Here is a 26,100-nt window from a genome sequence, read left to right as displayed (position 1 = left end):
CAAAAAAAAAAAAAAAAAAAAGGTAGCAGTCATAATCTCAGGAAAAGCAAAATAGATCCAATTAAAAGAAATAATCAGAGAAGTTATATTTTGCTAAAAGGTACCATAAACAATGAAATAATAGAAAAAAATAAACAGCAAGTTTATCTGATAAGGTCTAATTTCTCAAATATATAGAGAGCCACATCAAATTAATAAAAATAAGTCATCCCCCAATTGATCAATGGACGTGAAGAGAGTTTAAGAATAAGAAATCAAAACTATCAATATTCATATAATTTTTTTAATTACTATTGATTAGGGAAATGAAAATTAAAATAACTTTGAGGTACCACTTCACACATATTAGAAATGACAAATGTTGGAGAGGAAGGGGAGAAAACAGGTACACTAATAAACTATTGATGAAGTTATAAAGAGGTTCAATCAGAATGGAAAATAATTTGGAACTATGCCCAAATAGCTATAAATCTTTGCATATCTTTTAACCCAGAAATACCACTACTAGTCCTATACTCCCCCCCAAAGTAAATGAAAAATGTAAAGAACCTATATAGACAAAAATATTTATAGTAGCTGTTTTTTGTGATGACAAAGACTTGGAAATTGAGGCATGTGCATCAATAAGGAGAATAAATGGACATAGCATATGACATGATTATAATAGAACACTATTTTTCTATTAGTAATGATGAGAGGGGAGTAGTTTTAGGAAATTTATCATAAGACCTAAATAAACTGATATAAAATAAAGTGAACAAAATAAGATTATTATATACAATAATAGCAATATTTTAATTATGATCAACTCTGAAAGATTTAACTGCTCTGATTATTATGAAGACTTAAAACAATTCCAAAGGACTGGAAATTGAATGAACCACACTGACTTCATCTTGTGTACATCTAGATCTTGCTCCATTCTCTTTCTATTCTATTATGTGTCTAATAGAATTTCTGTCTTGTGGGGAAAAAAAAAAAAGCTTTATTCAATTATGGAAATAGTGAGAAAACTTTATTACATTGTTTAAACCTAACCCTGAGTAGCTGGGACTGAACTACTTCTACTGGATGCTTGGAGATCCTTACCCAAGAACCTAGCTTGTGTTGACCAGATTCAAAGATTGATGCAAAAAGATTTTTTGTTTTGTTTTGTTTTTTTTTCCTCTGCAATTATACACCTCAAGCAACTCATATTGCCTCAAGCAACTCAAATTGATCCTGTACTGATCCTTTGATTATTGTTTCCATGTTGCTTTGATTGAATACAGCCACTTGCTGGAAGGGAATACCTTTTTTTTTCTGATTTCGGGGAATTATATCTATTTGCTCTCGCCCTCCCTAATCTTTTCTTCAATTAGAAATCCGATTACCTAATCTTGTATTCTAGTTTATATTATGTTAATTATTTTCTTTTAAGGAATAAACATATATTTCCCTTCTTATTTGGGATCAAGGGCCAAGCTGAGGAAGTGTGGTCCCAATTTGTTATACAATTAGCATAAATTGCTTAATAAATTGATGTGTTAAGAAGCCTAAATCTTTGTTTCCTCAGTTATTTCAGGTTTTTCTTCTCACAGTATTCATGATGAAAAGTATTATCCACCTCCAGAGGGAGAGATGAACTTTGAGTATAAATTGACATATAATTTTCTCACTTTCTTTTTCTTATTTTTTTATGATATGGATAATATGGAAATATATTTTGCATGATTTCACAAGCATAACAAATATCATATTTCTTGCTTTTTCAGAAGGTGAGGGAGAGGAAGGAAGAAGAAATTTTGGAATTAAAAAAAATTAGAGGATGTTTAAATATATATACACACATTTTTAAAAGAAAAGAAACCAGACAGCTGTTGAAAGAAAATGAAGTAAATAAATGAATTAATTGAAGTAATTAGTATATCTCTCTTTCTTTACTATGATAAACTTCTGGTGGGTAGGGGAGTAGATTCAACCAGCAGTCAGCAGAGTTAAGAATATAGTTCTCAACTGTGTTTGATATCCATATCATCAGTTCTCCATTTCTGAATTCTAGAGAAGTGTTAACAACACAACTACAGATATACAGAGACATACGAACACTCATATGCCAGCTTCCTTTTCCAGAGGTCTGATCTCTCTCTCTCTCTCTCTCTCTCTCACACACACACACACACACACACACAAACACACACATACACATACAAACACACACATCCCCAAAAAACAAATATAAATATCTGTTTTCCTGAACCACTATAATCAATCTAGTGTGCCACTTCTCTGGGTTTTCTATAGCTTCTAACATTCTCCACCCTAAGATTATCTTTACAGATTAGTTATATATGGGTTAGCAATATTCAAAATTATATTTTCTCCTGCTTTTATAAACTGACTACAAATAGTCTCCTTTTCTGCTTTACTCACCCCACAGCAAAGCTACACTGACTTCCTCGTGTTAACATTATCTAGACAAGATATACTAGAGATGGGGTCATCAACTACTTTATAATCTATGGAATATTTTTCATTGTTGAAAGATGATTTGAAAAATCCCAAGCATGCATTATAAATAATTTCACCTTTGAGAGTAGTTGAGAACGTTCCTACTTTAATTCTGAAGTGAAAATAATGCAAATCTTCAGGGGCAAAAAAAAAAAAAAAAACAAAAAACAAAAAAACTATGTGGCTTTAGAGAGGGATCTTATTAAATCTTCTCAAGAATGCAATTCTGAATACAGTGAAGAACTTTGGGTATTATTAAAAGAAAGACAGACAGACACAGAGACAAAGTGAGAGTGTATGATTTCAACAAACAGAAATAGATATAGTTGGCTGGCTCTGAGGTTATAAAAAAGAAAGATGATTTAAGGTAGATGGAAAGTTCTCAAAACTTAAATTTTGATGATATAATCATTAGTGATCATTATGAGGCAAAAAGGAAGAATCCAAGATGACTAGGTGATCTATAGTGATAGCTCACTAAAAAGTTTAGATTAGTTCAGATCAAATTTTACAACAGATATGAGTACAAAAGATAGAAGATGAACTATATAATACAAGGTATCTTTGGCTAGTCCAAATACAAGTGATTTTATTGCTACACTAAAAGATCAGAGTAAAGCTAGGAATATAGTGATTTTGGATTTTAGCATTGTATTTGATATGCTTTCTAAAGACATTCTTTTGAAATCACAAATAGTTGAGTATTGATACTCAAAACTTAGCAAGTAATAACATACTACCAGTCTCTATGGCTAATCTATATTTTTATTAAAAATGTGGATTAAAGACATTGATATCATATTTATCACAACTGTAAGTGACAAGGAGATTGGAAAAATAGCTAATGCATTCAATGATAAAATCAGGATCCAAAAAGAACTTGAAAGGATTGGAATGATGAATGGAATCTAGTAAAATGAAATTTAATAAGTAGAAAATTAAACACCTGAAATCTGAACTTAGTTTAAAAAACAAACGGCATAATTATAATATTGAGGAACATGTTCAAATATAATCTGGTTTTCCAGCCAAGAATTGAATATTTTGCATAAGACTCTTCTAATTGATGTTGAAAATAACTCAATACATCCCTCTGTAAAGGGTGAAGTTGAATAGGAATAGAGAGATAAGAGACATTATGCTTTCCTGATCAGAGAGATAACATTATATGATGAAAGATATCTTGAATTGCAACATGAGACATTTGGAGATATAGACTGTGGAAAAGATGATTACACGGAGAGAAATTGTAATGGGCTGAAATTCTGAAAAGGTATGCTTGAATCAGAAAGCAGAACAATTAAGGCTAATTACCTATTTGATGTGAAATAATGACCCTATATATATATAGATGAAATGGTGATGTGATGGCTCTCCTCACCATTGGTGCTTACTGAATGTTTGGTGTTGAGATAATCATAGGCAAGGATTGGAGGGCAGAGAGAGAGAGAAGTCATAGTCACTTGGTGGTAGGATGAGGAGGAGAGAGGCTAGAGACTCTGGAATCCAGAATCCAGGATACATCTTTGGCAAGCCGCATGGCAGCTTGCCTGCCTCCTTCACTTCTCCCCCTAAAGACTAAAGACTTTGATTAATCCTGAATCTGATCCTGAGGCCCTCTGGACATTACAAGAAACATAGATTTTGGACATTAAGAGAAAGATGACGCCTCCAAATATTCCTGGTTTCTAGCTTCTTTTCTCCCTCAAAATATCAGGAAATTTCCTTTTGGTTGACATTAGGTACTGTCATGGTTAAAATGAAATATCTTATGTATTTTATATTATATTCTAATCAGTAGACCTTTCACAATTTATGTTAGACCATAAGTTTCTTGAGGTCAATGTCTATTTTTGCCTTTTCCAGAACTTAGCACACATAGCACCTGGAATTTAATAAACATTTATTAAATATCTGTTTACATAAACTGATGCCAAATGAAATAAGAATATCATATAAAGTAATAGAAATATTATATGATGGTTGTAAATTACTTAAGTATGCTCAGCAATACAAAGATTCAAGACAATTCCAAAGAACTTATGATAAAAAATGCTAGCCACATCCAAAGAAAGAATTCTTAAAGTCTGAATGTAGATTGAAATACTTTTTTTAAACTTTATTTTTCTTGGAGTTTTTTTTTTTTTTTTGGTCTGCATTTCTTTTGTAACATGGCTAACAAAAAGTATAACTGCACATACAAATCTATATCAAAAAGCTTGCCTTCTTGAGGCAGGGAGAAAATCTGGAATTTTTTAGATGAATTAAAAAATTTTTATTTGCATGTAATTGCAAAAGAAAAAAAGAAATTCTAGTTTAATGACAATGTTTTCTATCTGCTTATATAGTTGGATTTATCCAGTATTCTCCATTTGTAAAGTTTGTTGGTTTTGTTTGTTACACTAACATTTGGTGAAAAGAAGTCTGCAGATGTAAAATCCCCTGGAAGAAATAGTCACTATAAAAAATAGAGGTAAGGTGATATAGGAAGTGGTATACTTCCCTTTACTCAAAATGTTCATGATAAAGATTAAAAATGCCATAACAAAAACAGCATTGTGATCTGAAGATATCTTGAATATTCTTTCTTCTATTCTCTGTCATGTCATCTAATCTTTCTTGGTCTTAGTTTTCTTATTTGTAAAAAGGGCAGGTAAATTAGATCCTCTTTAATGTTACTTTCACCTTTAACACCTAGGATAATAAATAGATTATATCAGGAGTTCCCAATGTAGGGTACATAGCCACAAAAGATAGGAGAACCTTATCAAAGGGCAAAAGGAATATTTAGTAAATAACTATAGTAATCTATTTACTTTAATCTCTGTGAATATATGTGGTAAACTCTAGAATTTTTTCCCTTTTATATTGAATATGGAATACACGGATATTTACAGAAAACCTAAAAGACAATGCTGTTCAAGTGCTGTGCTTAATATACCCCCAAATTTGGAAAACAGAATACTGGTCATTTAATTGAATACTGACCACAATATCCTTTGATCCAACAGTGTTACTACTGGGCTTATATCCCAAAGAGATTATAAAGAAGGAAAAGGGACCTGTATGTGCACAAATGTTTGTGGCAGCCTTGTTTGTAGTGGCCAGAAACTGGAAACTTAGTGGATGCCCATCAATTGGAGAATGGCTAAATAAATTGTGGTATATGAATATTATGGAATATTATTGTTCTGTAAGAAATGGCCAACAGGATGATTTCAGAAAGGCCTGGAGAGACTTACACGAACTGATGCTAAGTGAAATGAGCAGGGCCAAGAGATAATTATATACTTCAACAACAATACTATCTGATGACCAATTCTTTTTTTTTTTTAGACTTTTTTTTAATTTTTTTAATTTGATAGCCTTTTATTTACAGGATATATACATGGGTAACTTTACAGCATTAACAATTGCCAAACCTCTTGTTCCAATTTTTCACCTCTTACCCCCCCCAACCCCCTCCCCTAGATGGCAGGATGACCAGTAGATGTTAAATATATTAAAATATAAATTAGATACACAATAAGTATACATGACCAAAACATTATTTTGCTGTACAAAAAGAATCAGACTCTGAAATATTGTACAATTAGCTTGTGAAGGAAATCAAAAATGCAGGTGTGCATAAATATAGGGATTGGGAATTCAATGTAATGGTTTTTAGTCATCTCCCAGAGTTTTTTTCTAGGCATAGCTAGTTCAGTTTATTACTGCTCCATTAGAAATGATTTGGTTGATCTCGTTGCTGAGGATGGCCTGATCCATCAGAACTGGTCATCATATAGTATTGTTGTTGAAGTATATAATGATCTCCTGGTCCTGCTCATTTCACTCAGCATCAGTTCGTGTAAGTCTCTCCAGGCCTTTCTGAAATCATCCTGTTGGTCATTTCTTAGAACAGTAATATTCCATAATTTTCATATACCACAATTTATTCAGCCATTCTCCAACTGATGGACATCCATTCAGTTTCCAGTTTTTAGCCACTACAAAAAGGGCTGCCACAAACATTCGTGCACATACAGGTCCCTTTCCCTTCTTTATAATCTCTTTGGGATATAATCCCAGTAGTAACACTGCTGGATCAAAGGGTATGCACAGTTTGATAACTTTTTGAGCATAGTTCCAAACTACTCTCCAAAATGGTTGGATTCGTTCACAACTCCACCAACAATGCATATGATGACCAATTCTGATGGACCTGGCCATCCTCAGCAATGAGATCAACCAAATAATTTCCAATGGAGCAATAATGAACTGAACCAGCTACGCCCAGCGAAAGAACTCTAGGAGATGACTAAAAACCATTACATTGAATTCCCAATCCCTATATTTATGCACACCTGCATTTTTGATTTCCTTCACAGGCTAATTGTACAATATTTCAGAGTCCGATTCTTTTTGTACAGCAAAATAATGGTTTGGTCATGTATACTTATTGTGTATCTAATTTATATTTTAATATATTTAACATCTACTGGTCATCCTGCCATCTGAGGGAGGCGGTGGGGGGAAGGAGGGGAAAAATTGGAACAAGAGGTTTGGCAATTGTCAGTGCTGTAAAGTTACTCACACATATAACTTGTAAATAAAAGGCTATTAAATTAACATAAATAAATAAAAGAATACTGGCCACAGAAAAGATCAGTTTAAAGAAGGACAATGTCAAGCTAGGTTCAAATTACCAAATAATTTCACTCATTTAACATGCTAGCCAGGATTAAGCTTATGATTCTGCAACCTAGGCTTCAGTAATTTATGAACCAAGAATTTACCAGAAGAGCAAGTTGTATTTCAAAGAAGTAGGGGAACTAAAGACCAAATTGTCAACATTTGTCAGATTTACCACATTTACCAGATTATGGAGAAATGGAGTTCCAGAAAAACATTTACTTCTGCTTTATTGGCTACACTAAAGCCTTTCACTGTGGATTACAAAAAAAACAAAAAACAATGGCAAATCCTCAGAGATGGAAATTCCATATCTCTGGGAAAACTATGTGAGGGCCAAGAAGCAAAAAATAAAACCAAATGATTGGTTTCAGATTGTAAAAGAAGTAGGACAAGACACTTTACTTATTTAACTTATATGCAAAGTACAGCATTTGAAATGTTAGGATAAATCAAAAGTCAGAATTAGAGTTGCTAGGAAAAATATTAACAGTCTCAGATATTCAGATGATACCATTCTAATGATAGAAAGAAAAATGAATTAATAAATTTCTTGATGAGTATGGAAGAGGACATCATAAAAGTTGGTTTAAAGCTTAACATCAAAAAAATCAAGATCTTGGCAACTGGTCCCATCATTTCCTGGCAAATGGAGGGAGAAGAAATGGAAGCTGTGTCAGATTTTATATTCTTGGGCTCAATGATCACTCCAGGTAGTGACTGCAGCCATGAAATTAAAAGATATTTGCTCTTTGGAAGGAAAGCTATGGAAAATCTGGACAGCGTACTAAAAAGCAGAAACATCACCTTGCCAACAAAGGTCAGATGGTCAAAGTTATGTTGTTTTTTTCAATAGCAATGTATGTCTGTGAAAGTTGGGATTAAAAGGAAAGCTGAGCACTGGAGAATCAACATTCAAATTGTGGTGATAAAGACTTTTAAGAGTTCCTTGGACAGTAGGCACAGATCCAGTCACTGATAAGAAAGAGATTTATTCAGACTATTCACTGGAAGGTCAAATACTGAAGATGAAGCTTAATTGCTTTTGCACATAATGACTCAGTTAAAAAGACCCTAATGTTGAGAAAGATTGAAACCAAAAGTTAAAGAGGAAGACAGAGAATGAAGTTGATAGATAGTCATTGAAATGAGAAATATGAATTTGGACAGACTTAGATAGTGTAGAGTAATATAAGGGCCTGGTGTGCCATGGGGTTATAAAGAATTGGACTTGAATGAAAGACTGAATAACAACAAGGTATATAGAGAGCCAAAAAAAAAAAAAAGTAGATTAATTACATGATCGCTAATGTTCCTTTTAGTTCTAAGTAATTCTTTGATTCTAATGATAGAACTATGAGGAAATGAAGGTTTACTTGTTACTGGTTTGTATTTGTTTTGGGTTACCTTAAAAACAAAAATTCAATAAAAACAAAGAACTAAGCCATTCTCAAATTTAGTTGAAAACAACTAAGCTCAGCAGTCCCCTTCCCATCCCTTTACCCATATATACATAATAGAAAATAGCTTATTTCCAAAATCCCATTATTTTGCCTGATTGAAATGACAGCTCCTTTACAAACTGGAATGCCTTCGTTACATCTGACCACTCCATAGTACCTTCCTCATTTTTTCCTCCTCATCCTACTTCTCTCTCCTGCTCTATCCACTGCTCCTCAAACACTCATTTTCCTACCTTTGTTTATTCTTCTTTTTTGTTTCAAACATGAAACTAAAGTGGCACTTAAATCAAGGGTGCGTGTGTGTGTGTGTGTTTGTCACGGAGAAGTTAAAATATTCCTCATGATTTGCTTTGTTATTTAAAAAAAAAAATCTCCCAGTCACAAATTCTCTCTTTTAAAAGTTAACTTAGGATAAAAATACATACCAAAAGAGACAAATATAACATATGTGCATACATATACCTATGCATGCCTATATATATAAAAAACAAAATAATTTTTAAATATTAAAAAACTTCTGTAATTACTAATTAGGTTTTTAACTATTTGAGGGCTGACTCATCTTTATTTCCTTGGAACCAAGCAAAGATCTTGCACATAGTAGATGTTTAATAAATGTTTGTTAAATATAATTACATTGTTTCTTAATCAAAACAGGCAAAATTTTAAAGTTGGCCAATTATCTTTGATATCTTTACTCCCTAAATACTATTAGTAGGTATTCTCTAAAAATTTTTTGAACTCAAAGATCATATATTTCTAGGAATAGAATTGTGACTAAAATCTATGAACCATATCCTCTCCCACAATGGTTTTTTCAGTGCTTTTAGGTTTTTTCATATCCTTGTGTTTTCTCTTCTTTTCTTCTGTATCAAAATCTGCTCATTGAAAATCTCTGATAAATTTGTTTGTAATGTAGGCTACACTGTTTAATGATAACCATTTCTAATGAGCAATTTATTAGTCATCAAAATTTTAAATTAAATAAATTATTTTCTAAAAGTGAATATTCAGGCATAAAAAAGTCAGTGAAAGGAGATATTTTTGATCAGAAAAACCTTCCATGAGTTTCCCAAATTCTGTACTACACTTACTTACTAATTTAACCTGTGAACAATTTTATATTCATTCATTTATTTATTTGGTCATGTAAGAAACATTAAGTATATACCATATACCATAACACTATGTTAGAGGATGAGAAATACAAGATTTAGAAAAACACATTTCTTGACATCATGGAGCTTATAATCTAGAAACAGAATGGCACAAGTATAGATTATTTCAGTGTTATAAAAGTACATTAGAAAATTACAAATTAATAACAATAATAATGGACACTAATCATTAGAGAAAGGCAGATTAAAACAACTTTGAGATAATCATTTTATACCTAACAGATTGGCTAAAATGATAGAAGGGGAAAATGACAAATGTTGAAGAGGATATGGAAAAACTAGGACACATTCATTATTGCTGGTATTATAAAATGATCCAACCATTTTGAAAAACAATCTGGAATTGTGCTTATATTTCTTTAACCCAGCAATGTCTCTACTTGATCTATTTCCAAAGATGATTGGGGAAAAATAAAAAACCTAAATATTTATAGCAGTGCTCTGTAGTGACAAAGTACTGGAAATCACAGGTATGCACATCAATTGGGCAAAAGCTAAACAAATTGTGGCATATGATTGTGATTGAATATTACTGTGCTATAAGAAATGATGAGCTCAATGATTTTAGAGAAATATGGAAAGTCTTGCACAAAATAATGAAGAGTGAAATGAACAGAACCAAGAGAACATTGTATAAAACAAAAGCTGTATTGTCTTGAGAACAACTTTAAATGAATAAATAATCTTGTCTATTATGTAAATACCTAAATTAATTATAAAGGACATATGAAAAAGAATATTATCTCCACATCCAGAGAAACAATTGATAAATAGAAGTATTTATAGAACAACTTAATGTTTGTGTATTTGTATACTTATTTGTGCCTAATGATAGCCATCTCTGGCAAGAGAAAATAGAAAAAAAAATATATATATACATATATATGTCAGATTTTGTTGTATTATTTGAAGGGAGTAGCAAGTTGTACATAGTAGATTTTCAGTTTCATGTACAATTGAAGCTGAGATGTAGGGACGAAGGAATGATAGAGTTAAAGGGTGTTTGGTAGAGGAAAATCCAAAATACCAAAAAAGAATGGAATTACTGGGAAAATTGTAAGCTCTCTATAAAGAGAGACTTATGTTTTATATATAATAGATTCATTTACTCAAAAACCATTTGCAGCTGCTCTGAGTGTATGTGGTTCATAGAAGATCAATTTCCTCTGTCTCCTGGGTTTTACATGTTTTAAGTTCCTAACTTTCTAGATGTTAATGGTGATAAAGAATAATAATATCTTGTAAATTTGATGACTTTTTTTTAAACTATTTTTTTCCTATAATTCTTCAACCAGGCTCTGGTTTTGAAACGAAATTACCAGTAACCAGACTCTGCTGTTGGTTCACTCTCATTTCCCAGGGTTGGTTTTTTTTTTTTCTCTTTCTTCCTGTATCTTTCAGATAAATCACCCTGTGGGACCCGAGTAGCTGTGCTTCCCCATAGCTGTTAGGTTGACATAAGCAAAATTAGCCAGACTGAACTTCTTTGTGATGTCACATAAGAAACATGGAGAGTTTCAAGGAGGGTAGGAGTTGGGGCCAGTCAGGAATAAGACACCCACCCACAGAGCAGAATTAAATTTCCCATTAACTTTGTTATTAAGCCTCTTACCTGACCTCTGTTTCCCTGCCGACCTGCTCCTAGGGGAAAGGCTGCCAGTCACTCTGAATTAGGCCACATTTGCCCTGTGGTTTGGGATGTGAACAAGAGTCCTGCTAGGCATTAGTGAAACCTGGCTATGCTTTGTTTGTGAACTAATAAGGCAGTTTTGGACCTAGATCTCCAAAGGTGAAGAGCTTCAGTGCTCTCAGAAACCCTGTGGCAGTTATTAATTATGGATGATATGTGCACAGAGCCTGAATACAAGCTAATGTCTGTAGCAGGGAAGAACAATTGCCAAATGCAGGCAGGGATGCTCTGTTGATACAACTACTATGAAGAATAATTATTTACAAGTTAAAAAAATAAATAAAGTCAGTATTTTATTTATGGGTCTATCAAATTTACAAATGATACCTTTCTCAGGCTAGCTCTAGAAAATCTCTGAATTGATTGTTGAAATGTGGAAAATACATTCAAACTATTTTCTATAGAATATAGAATTTCTCTCACAAATAAATCATTGCACAAATTCATGAAACCATTCATTTAATAAATACAATCAAAATGATTTGTCTCTTATAAAACCAGTAACAATGAGCTCTCTCTCATCAAATTCATATTTTTATAATACTTTTTCACGAAGTATTTTCATTAATTCATACTTTTGGTGAGCACCTATTAAATAATTATTATATGCCAAGCTCACGCTAGACTCTTGGGATTTTAAAATGAAAATTGAATTATTTTTGCCTTTTTTGTCCTCCATTCTTTTGGGTGAAAACAAAGTACATTTATAAATAGATGCAAAATATATACAAAATAAATATGATATAATATTGGAGTAGAGAGTACTACCAACTGTGGAAATCAGGAAAGGTCTCTTATACAAGGTAACAGTTAAGATGCACTTTGAAAGAAGTTAGGGATTGTTATAAGGTAGAAGGGAGGATGAAGAAGAGTATATTCCAAGCATTGGGCACAGCCTATACAAATACATCCAGACTAGAGATTAAAGGTATACTATAAGAAATAGAAAGGAGGACAACTTGTCTAGGAACTTAGAGTTCATGAAGGGAAAGTAATTTTGTATTAAATCTAGAAAGAAAGATCTAGGCTTACAATCATTTCTTTAAGTTTTAAATGCTAAAGAGAGAAATTTGTTTATAGTCAGTCAGTTCACTGTATTCCTTCTATATCTTTGGGGGGGGTTGTTTCAGAGTTCAATGCCTCTGCAATATGGAAAATCTATGTAAAATTTATGCGCTCTACCTTTGTATTAAAGAAATCTGAATTTTTTTTTCTTTTTCTTTTATGGAGTCTTTATAGAACATAACTGTAAAATTTGGGTTAAATATTTTTCTTTGTCACCTCCTGACCTTTGCTGGTCATCTTCAGATTATACAAACTCCCCCAAAATCCCCATTTAAATTCTTATGCTAATTCCTGATGTACTGAAACTACAATAAGAAAATTGTGATGAGGAAGGGATAATTGTATTTTATCAGTCAACAAGGAAGCAATAGAATTTCTTGAGCACTACCTACCTGAAATAACTGTTTGAGATAGACAATCCAAATTTTATTGTTTTTCCCATTTTACAGATGATGAAACAGAGGCAAAGAAGTCATCTGATTTACCAAGTAACATAACTAGTACATTTCTGAGCTTATATTCAAATTCAAAATGCTAGACACTTAAGTCTAATCCTCTTTTCACTGTACCATAATGTTGCTCATGAGGTTATATGGTTTCTCTCATTATGGCAATGTCACATCCAAACTATTTTCATTAAATCATTGTTATTCTTTATGGCCATAGAATAACAGAATCATAGAGTATCACAACTGAAAAGAACCTGGGAAGACAGCAAGTTTAACCTAACCAGTTTCAGGAATCTTCTAAACATTTTATGAGACCATCTAGTCCAAGATTTATTAGCTTTGCGGTGGCTAATCTATAAAATCAGAGGTTTGGACTTAATGGACTCTAAAGTTCCTTTTGGTTCTAAATGTAGATGCTATATAGGATCAGCCTTCTAGATGTCTCATTATAGTATTTTTTCTGAATTCATTTTGAGTTAGCACATATGTAAAATATTAAAGAGCACAAAATCAAATACCATTCCTCCCCCCAAAAAAAAGAGATTTATAATGTGAATCAAGCACAGTAGAGGCTAATGACTATAATACATTCATTCATTTAATCACCCACTCAATTATTTAGCTAAGGTGTATTACCTTCTTTTTATGTGTAATGTTCTACACTATGATAAGTAAGAAGAATAAGACATAGCTCCTGGCTAAAAGAACTTTATAACATAACAGATTGTTAAGATATGTACAAAAATGAACACACTGAAAAGAACATTGTATACAATAACAATAATATTGTTTTAAGAATGACTTTGGACAAAGAAGTCATTTTGAACATTATGAATATCCAAATTAACTATAAAGGACATATGAAGAAAGATGTATTTTTATTCAAAGAAAAAACTGATACATAGGAATATGTATAGAATAATTTTATAACTACATTATATGTGTATATGTATATACACACATATATCTAAGGGATGTCTTGAGCGAGGAAGAGGGAGAAAAGAAAAAAAAGGAGGGGAAAAGAAATTTACATGACTAATATATATTTAAAAGGAATATCAAACTGCATATAATAGATTTACAGTTTCATATGCTATCATCTTTATCATACTATATTATAGAAATGCTTGCTTTCTTCCATAAATTAAAAATGAAATAAAGAAATGTGAAAAAGAAAAACACACAAATAACTTAATATATGAGAAATGTACAAAGTTTCATGAGATCAGATGATAAGGAGCTAATTATTAGCTGAAGGTTCTAAAGAATGTTTGATTAAAGAAGTGGTATTTAATTGTTAACCAGTCTAGAAAAATGAGAATTAAAATAGTTCTAAGGTACCACTTCTTACCCACCATCTTGGCAAAGTTGACAAAAAATGAAAATGAATAAAGCTAGAGAGGCTGTGGGAAAACTGGCATATTAAATTAAGACAACTCTAAGATACCACTACACACCTGTCAGATTGGCTAAGATGACAGGAAAAAATAATGATGATTGTTGGAGGGGATGCGGGAAATCTGGGACATTGATGCATTGTTGGTGGAGTTGTGAATGAATCCAACCATTTTGGAGAGTAGTTTGGAACTATGCTCAAAAAGTTATCAAACTGTGCATACCCTTTAATCCAGCAGTGTTACTACTGGGATTATATCCCAAAGAGATTATAAAGAAGGGAAAGGGACCTGTATGTGCACGAATGTTTGTGGCAGCCCTTTTTGTAGTGGCTAAAAACTGGAAACTGAATGGATGTCCATCAGTTGGAGAATGGCTGAATAAATTGTGGTATATGAATATTATGGAATTATTACTGTTCTGTAAGAAATGACCAACAGGATGATTTCAGAAAGGCCTGGAGAGACTTACACGAACTGATGCTGAGTGAAATGAGCAGGACCAGGAGATCATTATATACTTCAACAACAATACTATATGATGACCAGTTCTGATGGACCAGGCCATCCTCAGCAATGAGATCAACCAAATCATTTCCAATGGAACAGTAATGAACTGAACCAGCTATGCCCAGAAAAAGAACTCTGGGAGATGACTAAAAACCATTACATTGAATTCCCAATCCCTATATTTATGCCCACCTGCATTTTTGATTTCCTTCACAAGCCAATTGTACAATATTTCAGAGTCTGATTCTTTTTGTACAGCAAAATAACGTTTTGGTCAGGTATACTTATTGTGTATCTAATTTATATTTTAATATATTAAACATCTACTGGTCATCCTGCCATCTAGGGGAGGGGGTGGGGGGGGGTAAGAGGTGAAAAATTGGAACAAGAGGTTTGGCAATTGTTAATGCTGTAAAGTTACCCATGCATATATCCTGTAAATAAAAGGCTATTAAATAAAAAAAAAAAAAGGAAAACTGGCATATTAGTGAGATATTGGTGGAACTGTATAAACTTATCAAGTCATTCTGGAAAATGAATTGGAATTATGTCCAAAGAATAATTAAATTGTACATACTTTTGATGTAATAATATGTCTATTAAGCATATAATGCAAAAATATCAAATAAAGAGAAAAAGGGCCCATATATACAAACATATAATTATATTTTGTATGTAACTAATATAATACACAGTGTCATATATATTATATTAATGCATATATATGTTTATAGCAGCTTTTCATAGTGGCAAAGAATTGGAAACTGAGGGATTACTCATAAATTGGGGAATGACTTAATAACTTATGTTATTTACAATGCTGTAAATGGAAGTGAGTAGATGTGGGAGAACAATTTAAATAATAACAACCATATTGTAAAATAAAACAATTTTGAAAAACTTTGGAATTCTGATCAACACAATGACCAATCACAATTCCAGATGACTGGAATGCCATTAATGAATTCCATCATGAAACATATTACCTAATTCCTGATAGATTAACTCATGGTCACAAAGTAGTGGGGGGAAGGATGCAGAGATTGAGGAAGAGACAGAGATAGAGAGAGAGAAAGAGAGAATAAGGGAGCCAATGTAAGGATTTGTTTTGCTTGAAGGATTTGTAAAAGGTTTTCATTTGTTTTTCTTGCTTTCTCAATTGAGAAGAGATGAGAGGAGAAAGAAAATAAAGTTGAATAGTATAATTTTTAAAAATTGGAAAAAGTAGTATTTAAACTTGAAGAAAGCCCAGTATTTCAACAAGCAGAAATGGGGGGGGGGGAATGGAAAGGTACAGGCTAATAATAAAACATCCCAGCGATTGGGTTCATATCTTTGAATGAGCCTAACAAGAAAGCAAAGTATAGCACATGTTTGAGGGACAGTTCGAATAGTTAAAAGTTCAATGTGATCTATGTGGTAAATGAAGCAGAAAGACTCAATGTCAATAGCTGCCAGCAATACCACCATTCATTTCCTTTCTCCTTAGGGGACTACTAGAGAGATCTCCAGCTATTCAAGGCTAATATCCCTGGAGAGCCTAATGGAGTGAGAGCAAAGGAGCTTCTATGAGGGCATCTGTTGTGAGAAATATATTTGGGCACTGCTGGGGAAAAGGTTGATTTCAGTCAAATACTTGATAATTCAGCAAATTATTTAACTAAATCAAATAAAGTTTTAGTGGCAAGCTTCATTGAATTCTATTTTTTTAATTAAATTATAGGTGCATGTGCATACACACAAGTGTATGAGTATGTGAGTTGACAATTACAGGGTCACTCCAAAAAAGCAGCAGGTTTATCGTAATATTCTGGTACTGTGCTTACAATAAAATTTCAGTAATTAGGACCAACCAGGAGAAAAACAAATAGAATTGGTAAAAAGTTTCAATTAGCTATATGTTTGTGTGTGTACACATAAACACACATACTATTTTTAAAACCATGTTCTCCTTAAAATATGTCAGCTGATGACTGTAAGTTAGGCTCCTTTTGAACCATAATGAGAGCCATTGTACAATAGTGGATTAACTTCCAAGTCCAGACTCTTGCATATTTTGATTGTGTGGCTTTGAGCAAGGACCTCCAGGAAACTTTCATAGTAGTAGAACAGAAAGAATATCATTTTTAGATTTGGAGAACCACGATTTCATCCTGGATCTTTTCCCCTCTATGAGAGCTTGAACAGATCTATTTTTCTCATCTTTAAAATCTGAGAGTTAAATTACATAGACTCTGAAATGCCTTACAACTCTAAATATATGATTCAAAAGTTACAGACAGGTTTCCAATGTGACTCAGTGGAGGTAGTTTCTATTAGAGGAATTTCCCACACCAATGAAATTCCAGTTTGGGGCAACCCTAACCTCATCTCATGGTTTTGAGGTGATAAGTCTGTTATCTGTTCTGGGATCTAGGTTGATACCAAGATTCTACCTAATATCTCCTTCTGCTCCATATTCTCTGGCTCATCCACCAAAACCTTTCTTCCTGAAATATGCATCAAGGAATGGTACCCGATTTTTGATTTTCACTCATTTTCATCCAAAGACTCAGAATTACAACCGAATCAACTATAGACCTTTCTGGAAAGGCTTTGCCTAAATCTTCTTGGAGGAAAATGTGGGAATAGCTAGGTGGCACAGTGGATAGAGCACCAGTCCTGGAGTCAGGAGGACCTGAATTCAAATCCAGCCTCAGGCACTTAAGCCTTCCTAGCTGTGAAACCCTGGGCAAGTCACTTAACGCCAAATGAAAAAGAAAGAAAACTTTTAGCATAACAAGGCATCACCATCCCAGTCAGTCTGTCAGCTAACAATTATGTATTAAATGTATAATATATGCAAAACACTGCAGTAAACAATGAGCTCACAGTTTAATGGGAAAGGTAATGTACAAGCAAGAAAAAAAAAATAAGAATATTCAGGCTAAATTGGAGATAATTAATAGAGGGAAGGCCATAGCATTAAGTAGAATCAAAAAAGACTTCTTGTAGAAGGTAGGATTTTAGCTAGGACTTTTAGGAAGCCAAAAAAAAAGCCAAGGAATAGAAATGAAAAGAAAAAACATGCCACATGAGAGACAACCTGAATGAGTATTCAGAATCGAGAGAAAATTTTTGTTCAAGAAATAGCAAAAAGACCAAATGAACTGGATCACAGAATATGTCAGGGACAGGGTGTGAAGTGCAAAGTACCTGAAAAGGTAGAAATAGTCAAGATTATACAGGTCAAACAAAGGATTTATGTTTGATTCAGGAAGTAACAAGGAACCACTAGAGTTTATGAATAGGGAAGTGACATGGTTAAGCCTTAATTTTACGAAGTTCTATTTGAAAGTCAAGGGGAAGTTGGCCTAAATTAAAGAGATATTTGAAGCAAGGAGAGCAAGCAAAAGTTTATTGAAATAGTCCTAGTGTGAGGTAATAAGGACTTGTACAAGAATAGTAGTGGTGTCAGAGAAGAGAAGGGGTTATGAAAGATTTTACAAATGTAGAATCAATAGAACTTGATAACAGATCATATGTGGGTACAGACAGACAGACAGACAGAAAAAGATAGACAGATACACAGAGAGACAAAAAGACAAGAGGGAGACAGAGACAGAGAGAGACAAAGAGAGAGACAGAGACAGAGAGAGAGACTGAGGCAGAGAGACTGAGAGACAAAGAGACAGCGAGAAAGTGAGAGAGAGACAGAGACAGAGATGGAGACAAGAGACAGAGACAAAGACAAACATTGTCTATCTTTCTATTTCCATGGTTGGTTAATTGTTCTTCATTCTTGAGGAGGATCAACATGACATCACTATGTTAGAGTCAAGTTTCAGTGTGTCTGACTGTGCCTGATCAGACTAATAATGCTCTACCACAGGTCAGACACAAGTAGTTCCTATGAACATTTGGAGTAGACTCTCTAACTTTGTGCTTCTTGCAGTTTTTTTGTGCTAATTCAATTCTGTTTGCTCATAGAACCCAGCATCTTCTCTGATGAGGGTACAGCATATTGGGATGTCCTGGACCAGTGTCTCCCATGTCATACAACTGATTCTAAAGTTCTTAAGAGAGATCATAAGAGTGTCCTTGTATCACTTTTTCTGACTACTTTGTGAATGCTTGTCCTGTGTAAGTTCTCCAAAAAATAGTCTTTTTGGCAAGCATATATTTAGCATTCAAATAATGTGGCCAGCCCAAGAGAGTTGTGTTCTCTGCAGGGGAAATGAAGTGCTTGGTAGTTTATTTCAAGAAAGGATCTCAGTGTCTAGCATCTTATCCTGAATTTTCATAAGACAATTCAAATGGAAGAAATTCAGTTTCATTCCATGGTGCTGTCATTTCCTTGCAATTCCTTTTTTTTTTTTAATTTTACTGTTTTTTATTTATTTACTTTTAATACACATTGCTTTATGAATCATATGGTGGGGGGAGGGAGAATCAGAACAAAAGGGGAAAAGTACAGGAGAGAAAAATAAACAGAAAAAAGAAGTGAGCATAGCATGTGTTGATTTACATTCAATGTCTATAGTTCTTTTATTGAATGCAGATGGTGTTTTCTATCCAAAGTCTACTGGGATTGCCTTAGCTAACTAAACCACTGAGAAGAAGCAAATCTTTTATAGTTGATCATCATACATTCTTGCTGTTATCATTTTGTTGGTTTTGATTGTATTCTTATAAATTTGACACAATTCTTTATCTATTTTAGAAATGAGATCTTTGTCAGAAACATGGATTGTAAAAAATGTTCCCAGCTTTGTACTTCTCTTTTGATCTTGTTTCTGTTGGTTTTGTTTGTGCAAAACCTTTTTAATTCAATGTAATAAAAGTTGTCTATTTTGCCTTTCAAAATGTTCTCTAGTTTTTCTTTAATCATAAATTCCTCCCTTCTCCAAAGAACTGATAGGTAAATAATCCCTTATTCTCTTAATTTGCTTATGGTTTCATCCTGTATGCCCAAATTATTTATCCTTTTTGATCTTATTTTGGTATGGTATGTGAGATTTAGCTCTATACTGAGTTTCTCACATATCATTTTTCCAGTTTTCCCAGTATTTTTTTTTTTTATTGTTGGTGTTTCTTTTTCCAAAACACTGCCAGGTGATAAAAGAGTTCAGATCTTTTATTGTGCCCTTCAATATATCCCGGTTAGCCCAGAGGCCTATCTCTCCACTTGGTTCTAAGAGCCCCACCCAAATGTCTCCAAATCCAAAGATTTGTCCTTCTGACTCCAGCCAGCACCAAGGTTGAAGATACGATGAATCTATCTTGCCTCGAAGATAGGGCTTGTAGGCTTTCTTGCAGAGTGCTCCTCTCTAACTCCTGGGAATGCTCCCAAGTAAAAACTCTCTTCCAAGAAAAACTCCCTCAAGTGGCTTACTGGAGCTGTATTTATGCTACTTCTCCAAGAGTGGGATTGTGGGATATCTCCCAGCATACTCTCTGGCCCTAAGGGAGGTGTGAATTCAGATATTTCTTTCTACACCCTGAATTCTCCCAAATGTGAACTCTATTGAGTACTTAGCTCTCTAAAGGTGTGAACACAAGCATTGTTTCCATCAGTTGTACTTAGTACCTTGTTTCAAGTTCTGGCCCAAAATACTCTTTCTAAGATCAAATCAATCATATTGAACCATGCCAAATTAGATAATTATTGTCTCTATCAACTCCAATGTCTTAACACTTTGTAAAGATTCCAACATTTTATCAAATAGAGAGCTCTTATCTCAGAAGATGAAATTTTGGGTTTATCAAATACTAGATTACCATAATAATCATGTCACTTGTATCTAATTCATTCCATTGATCCACCACTCTGTTTCTTAGCCAGTACCAAATGGTTTTGATTACTGCTGCTTTATAGATATTATGTCTCGTACTGCTAAGCCACCATCCTTTGTATTTTTTTTTCATTAATTCTCTTGATATTCTTGACCTTTTGTTCTTCCAGATGATTTTTAAATTTTTTTTTCTAGGTCTATAAAATAATCTATGACAGTTTGATTGGTATGGCACTGAAAAATAGACAAATTTAGGCAAAATTGTAATTTTATTATATTATTTCAGTCTACCCATAAACAATTGATAATTTTCCAATTGTTTAGATCTGACTATTTGTATGAGAAATGTTTTATAATTGTGTTCATATAGTTCCTGTATTTGTCTTGGCAGGTAGATACCTAAATATTTTATTTTGTTCTATAATTATTTTAAATGGAATTTCTCTTATTGATGGGCAATGTCAGTAATAAATAGAAATGCTGATTTTTTGAAGGTGTTGATTTTCTTTCCTGCAACTTTACTAAAGCTATGAATTATTGCCAGTAGGTTTTTGGATGATTTTCTAGGATTCTCTAAATATATCATAATATCATCTGCAAAGAGTGATAGTTTTATTTCCTCATTGCCTAATTTAATTCCTTTAATTTCTTTTTTCTTTTTTTATTGTTAAAGACTACATTTCTAGTACAATATTGAATAATAGTGGTGCCAAGGGAGTCCTTGTTTCACCCCTGATCTTATTGGGAATGTTTACAGCTTCTCTCCATTACAAATAATGCTTACAATTGATTTTATATAGATACTGCTTATTATTTTAAGGAAAGCTCTCTTTATCCCAATGCCCTCTAGTGTTTTTAACAGGAATGGGTGTTGTGTTTTTATCAAAAGCTTTTTCTGAATCTATTGAGATTATCATATAATTTTTGTTGGTTTTGTTATTGACATGGTCAGTAATGGTAATAATTTTCCTAATATTGAACCAGGACTGCCTTTCTGGTATAAATTCCATTTGGTCATAGTGTGTTATCCTATTGATAACTTACTGTAATCTTTTTGCTAATATTTTATTTAAGATTTTTGCATCAATATTCATTAGTGAGATTGTTCTGTAATTTTCTTTCTCTCTTTTGGCTATTCTTGGTTTAGATATCAATACCATATTTGTGTCAAAGAAGGAACTTGGCAGGACTTTACCTATTTTTCCAAGTACTTTATAAGGTATTGAAATTAATTGTTCTTTAAATGTTTGATAGAATTCACTTGTAAATCCATTTGACCCTGGAGATTTTTTTCTTATGGAGTTCATTAATGGCTTGTTCATTTTTTTTTCTGTTAATCTGGGCAAAAATATTCATCCTTTTAGTTAGATTGTCGGATTGGCTACTATACAATTGGGCAAAAAAAAAAATTTCCTAATTATTGCTTTAATTTCTTTTTTCATTGGTGGTAAGTTCACCTTTTTCATTTTTGATGCTAGTGATTGGTGTTTTTTCTTTTCTTTTTCTAATCAAATTAACCGAAAGTTTATCTATTTTGTTGTTTTTTCATAAAATCCAACTATTAATTTTATTAATTAGTTCAATAGTTTTCTTAGTTTCAAGTTATTAATCTCTCCTTTGAATTTCAGAATTTCTATTTTAGTATTTAATTGAGGGATTTTAATTATTCTTTTTCTAGTTTTTTTCTAGTTACATGCTCAATTCACTGATCTCCTTTTTTTCTATTTTATTCATGTAGCTATTTAGAGGTATAAAATTTCCTCTAAGAACTACTTTGATTGCATCCCATAGGTTTTGGTATATTGTCTCATTATTGTCATTCTCTTGAATGAAATTATGCATTATTTCTCTAATTTGTTTCACCCACTCATTCTTTAGAAATAGATTATAATAGATTATTTAATTTTAATTGGTTTTTAATCTATATTTCTGTAACCCTTTATTGAATATGATTCTTATTGTATCATGGTCTGAAAAGGCAGCATTTACTATTTCTCCTTTTCTGCATTTGATTGTGTCCTAATATAATCAATTTTTGTATAAGAAACTGCCTTTTTGTATAATGAACTGCCTAGAAAAAGGTATATTCCTTTATGCTCTATTTAGTTATCTCCAGAGATCTATCATGTCTAGATTTTCTAGCATTCTATTTACCTCCCTAGTTTCTTTCTTTTTTATTTTGTGATTAGCTGTGTCTTATTCTGAGAGGAGAAGGTTGAAGTCCCCCATTAATATAGTTTTGCTGTCTTTTTCTTCCCATAACTGGCTTAATATCATCTTTAGGTATTTGTATGTTCTATCACTTGGTGCATATACATTTGGTATCATTATTATTTCATTGTTTACCTTCATGATCTCTTGAAGAATGCTATCTAGGGTCTTTTTTTGGTTATGGACTTCAGGTAGACCAATAATTTTTAGATAGTTTCTTCTGCATCTATTTTCCAGGTTGATTGTTTTTCCAATGAGGCATTTTACAATTTATTTTCCATTTTTTCATTCCTTTTAGTTAGTTTGAGTCTTCAAGTCCCATAGAATCGTTAGCTTTCATTTGCCCCATTCTAGTTTTTAACTTGTGATTTTCTTCAGTTAGCTCTTGTACCTCCTTTTCTTTTTATTTAATTCTACTTTTGAAGGTGCTGTTTTCTTCAGTGGATTTTATTTTGCATTTGGTTAATCAATTGTATTTTTTAAGGAACTGCCTTCCTTTTCCAAGCTGTTGACTCTCTTTTGCATACCTCTCATTTCTTCTATCATTTATTCTTCTACCCTTTTTATGTGCCTTTAAGTCTTTTACTAGCATTTTCAAGAAGCCTTTTTGTGCTTAGAGATCAGTATATTACTCTTTGAGATTTCCTCAGAAGATATTTTGACTTTATCTGAGTTGGTGTTTTAATCTTCTCTGTTCCCATAATAACATAGTAATAAAAGGTTATGGTCAAAATTCTTTTTTCTTTCTTGCTCATTTTCTTTTCTTTTCTTTTTGTGTTTGTTCTTCTTTTTTTTATTATTTTTACAGTCAAGATCTGCTCCTAGAGTAAAGGGAATGCTGTCCCAAGCTCCTGTGCAGCTCTGAGCATTTGCTTTGAGGACATGGGGTAGCTTTATTTGCTCTTTCCAAGAAACAAACTGGTTTCCCAGAATTTGACTTCTGAGCTGTGAGTGGGAACTGTCCTAATAGTTTGCTTCTCTATTGAGCCAGGGCCGTAGATCTCATTTGTTGATAAGCTATGATTAAGACACTCTCAATGGTTTTCCCAGACTCTGTCTGAATTGGGCTGAAAATTCCTTTCAATCCAATGAGACTGACCTTTCTTGAAGTTTTTCCATTCTATATTGAGCTGAAGAGTGGTTTTATTCCATCAGACTCTGTTCAGAGGATTGGTTTCAGGTGATTTTGGGAAGAGTTCAAACAGCTTCCTGGCTTTGTTCTGCCAGATTGGCTCCATCTCCTTGCAATTCTTTGATTTGGAAGACTCTCTATATTTGGAGTTCAGGAATTTTCACTAACTGTCCCTTGTACATAAAATGTCTCCAGCTTCATGTCTGTCTCCTGGCTTCCTTCCAGTCCTAACCCAATCCTTCTTAATTCTATTGTCTTTCCACTATTGATTATTTCACATTTATCCTATATATAACTCACACACCATTCTTTATGTGTTGTCTTCCACTAGTGTGAACACCTTATGGACAGTTTATATTTTACCTTTGTTGCATCCCCAGTACAGTGCTTTACACATGATAAACACTTAATAAATATTTACTGACAGACTGTCCAATTTTTCAGGGATCAGTCCTGCCTTCAATATAGATGATTTGTTGGGCTGCCCTGGTATTCTTCCCATGTTGTTGCTATTTTCATGTTCCAGTCCAGGGATTTGTTCAGTAATTGTTTATTAATGAACTGACTTATCTGACTTTCCATTTTAAGCTTTTACTTAAACATGCCAAATAAAAGAGTGTATTATTTTTAGCATTGACTGGCTCTTCTTATTCTTTCTCAAAGCCCTCAAAACCACAATAGATTCAGGTATTACTATACAATTCTTTTTTTTTTTTTAATTACCCATTCTATTGTATCTGTGATTTTCTCTCTCACAATGAATTAATTAACAAGCATTTATGAAGTATCTATTATGCACAAGCACTGTGCTAAGTGCTGAGGGAAAAATGAACCCCCCAAAATGGAATAGAACCTTCCTTCATGAAGCTTTATAGCCAACGTAAAGGAAGCAGAATGGGGGTGGGGAGGAGGCAGGGGAAAAATCACAAAAAATATCAAGTAACAAGGTTTTTGAGCTGAGTTTTGAAGTCTAGAGATTTTAAGAAGATACAGTACAGAGAGGGAAGGAGAGGGAATGGGATACTGTGGGGGAGAGAGAGAAAAAAAGAGAGACACAGAGACAGAGACAGACAGACAGACAAAGACAGAAACAGAAACAAAGAGAGAGAGACAGAGAGAATTGTAGACATGCAGAGCAGCTATACCATCAGATTACTTAGAGAACTATGTAAATTTGTTATTATTATTATCATTGTAATTCTTCTTATACTTTGAAATTCTTTTTCATGGCATCCAAATCAAGGAAGTCTTTAATATTTTGTGGATCTCAATGGCACATCCAGCCTAATCCCTCTGCTATCAATGGCTTTTGTTATATAAATAACTCACTTCCTTTTCCAGTTTTCCAAATCTTTGTTGTTGTTGTTGTTGTTGTTTTACATATTTTTCTTTTAGACATCATCGTTGGTAATTTACTATAACTTACTGATATTCATCAATCATTTTACCATTTTTTTTCAGTTATCTTCAATGTTAACTGCAGTATTCATAATATTTTATGATTTAGTATCCTGTAATATGGTGTTATTTAAAGGTGGATCTTCCTTGAAGCTGACCTCTTATTAAAAAGAGTGACTTTAAGTCTAGAAAGAATTTAGGGTGATCATAAGTTTAGCATAGTGTCCAAAGCACAATTTGCCTTTTCTCTAATTGTATAATTTAACACAGTATCCAACTCATTGCTTATCTGCAGTAATTCAGATACATATATATGTATCTGGGGGTCTAAGTCAAGAGACTATCTATCCAAATGCCATATGCCATATTATTATCAGGAACTGCATTCTTTATTCATTTATTTTTTTCTTGTGTGGATAGCTAGACTGACCTCTTTTAGATAACTATAAATAATACTTAAACAGTCTTGTCAACAGTAAAATGACATCTGCAAACAGAAAAATTTGTAAAATTTGCCATTAGTAGGGAATTCCTCTTCCATAGGGTATCTTTCTTCTTGAGATTATATATAAGAAATTCTCCAAAGGTCAATACCTTTGGTGATCATGCTTCATCAGTGTTTCCTATGTTTTATATTAATTATTAAAAAACCAATGATCTATATTGTTCCTA

This window comes from Sarcophilus harrisii, chromosome 1 (assembly GCF_902635505.1).
Source record: "Sarcophilus harrisii chromosome 1, mSarHar1.11, whole genome shotgun sequence".
Classification (NCBI taxonomy): domain Eukaryota; kingdom Metazoa; phylum Chordata; class Mammalia; order Dasyuromorphia; family Dasyuridae; genus Sarcophilus; species Sarcophilus harrisii.
This window is presented reverse-complemented; position numbering follows the sequence as displayed.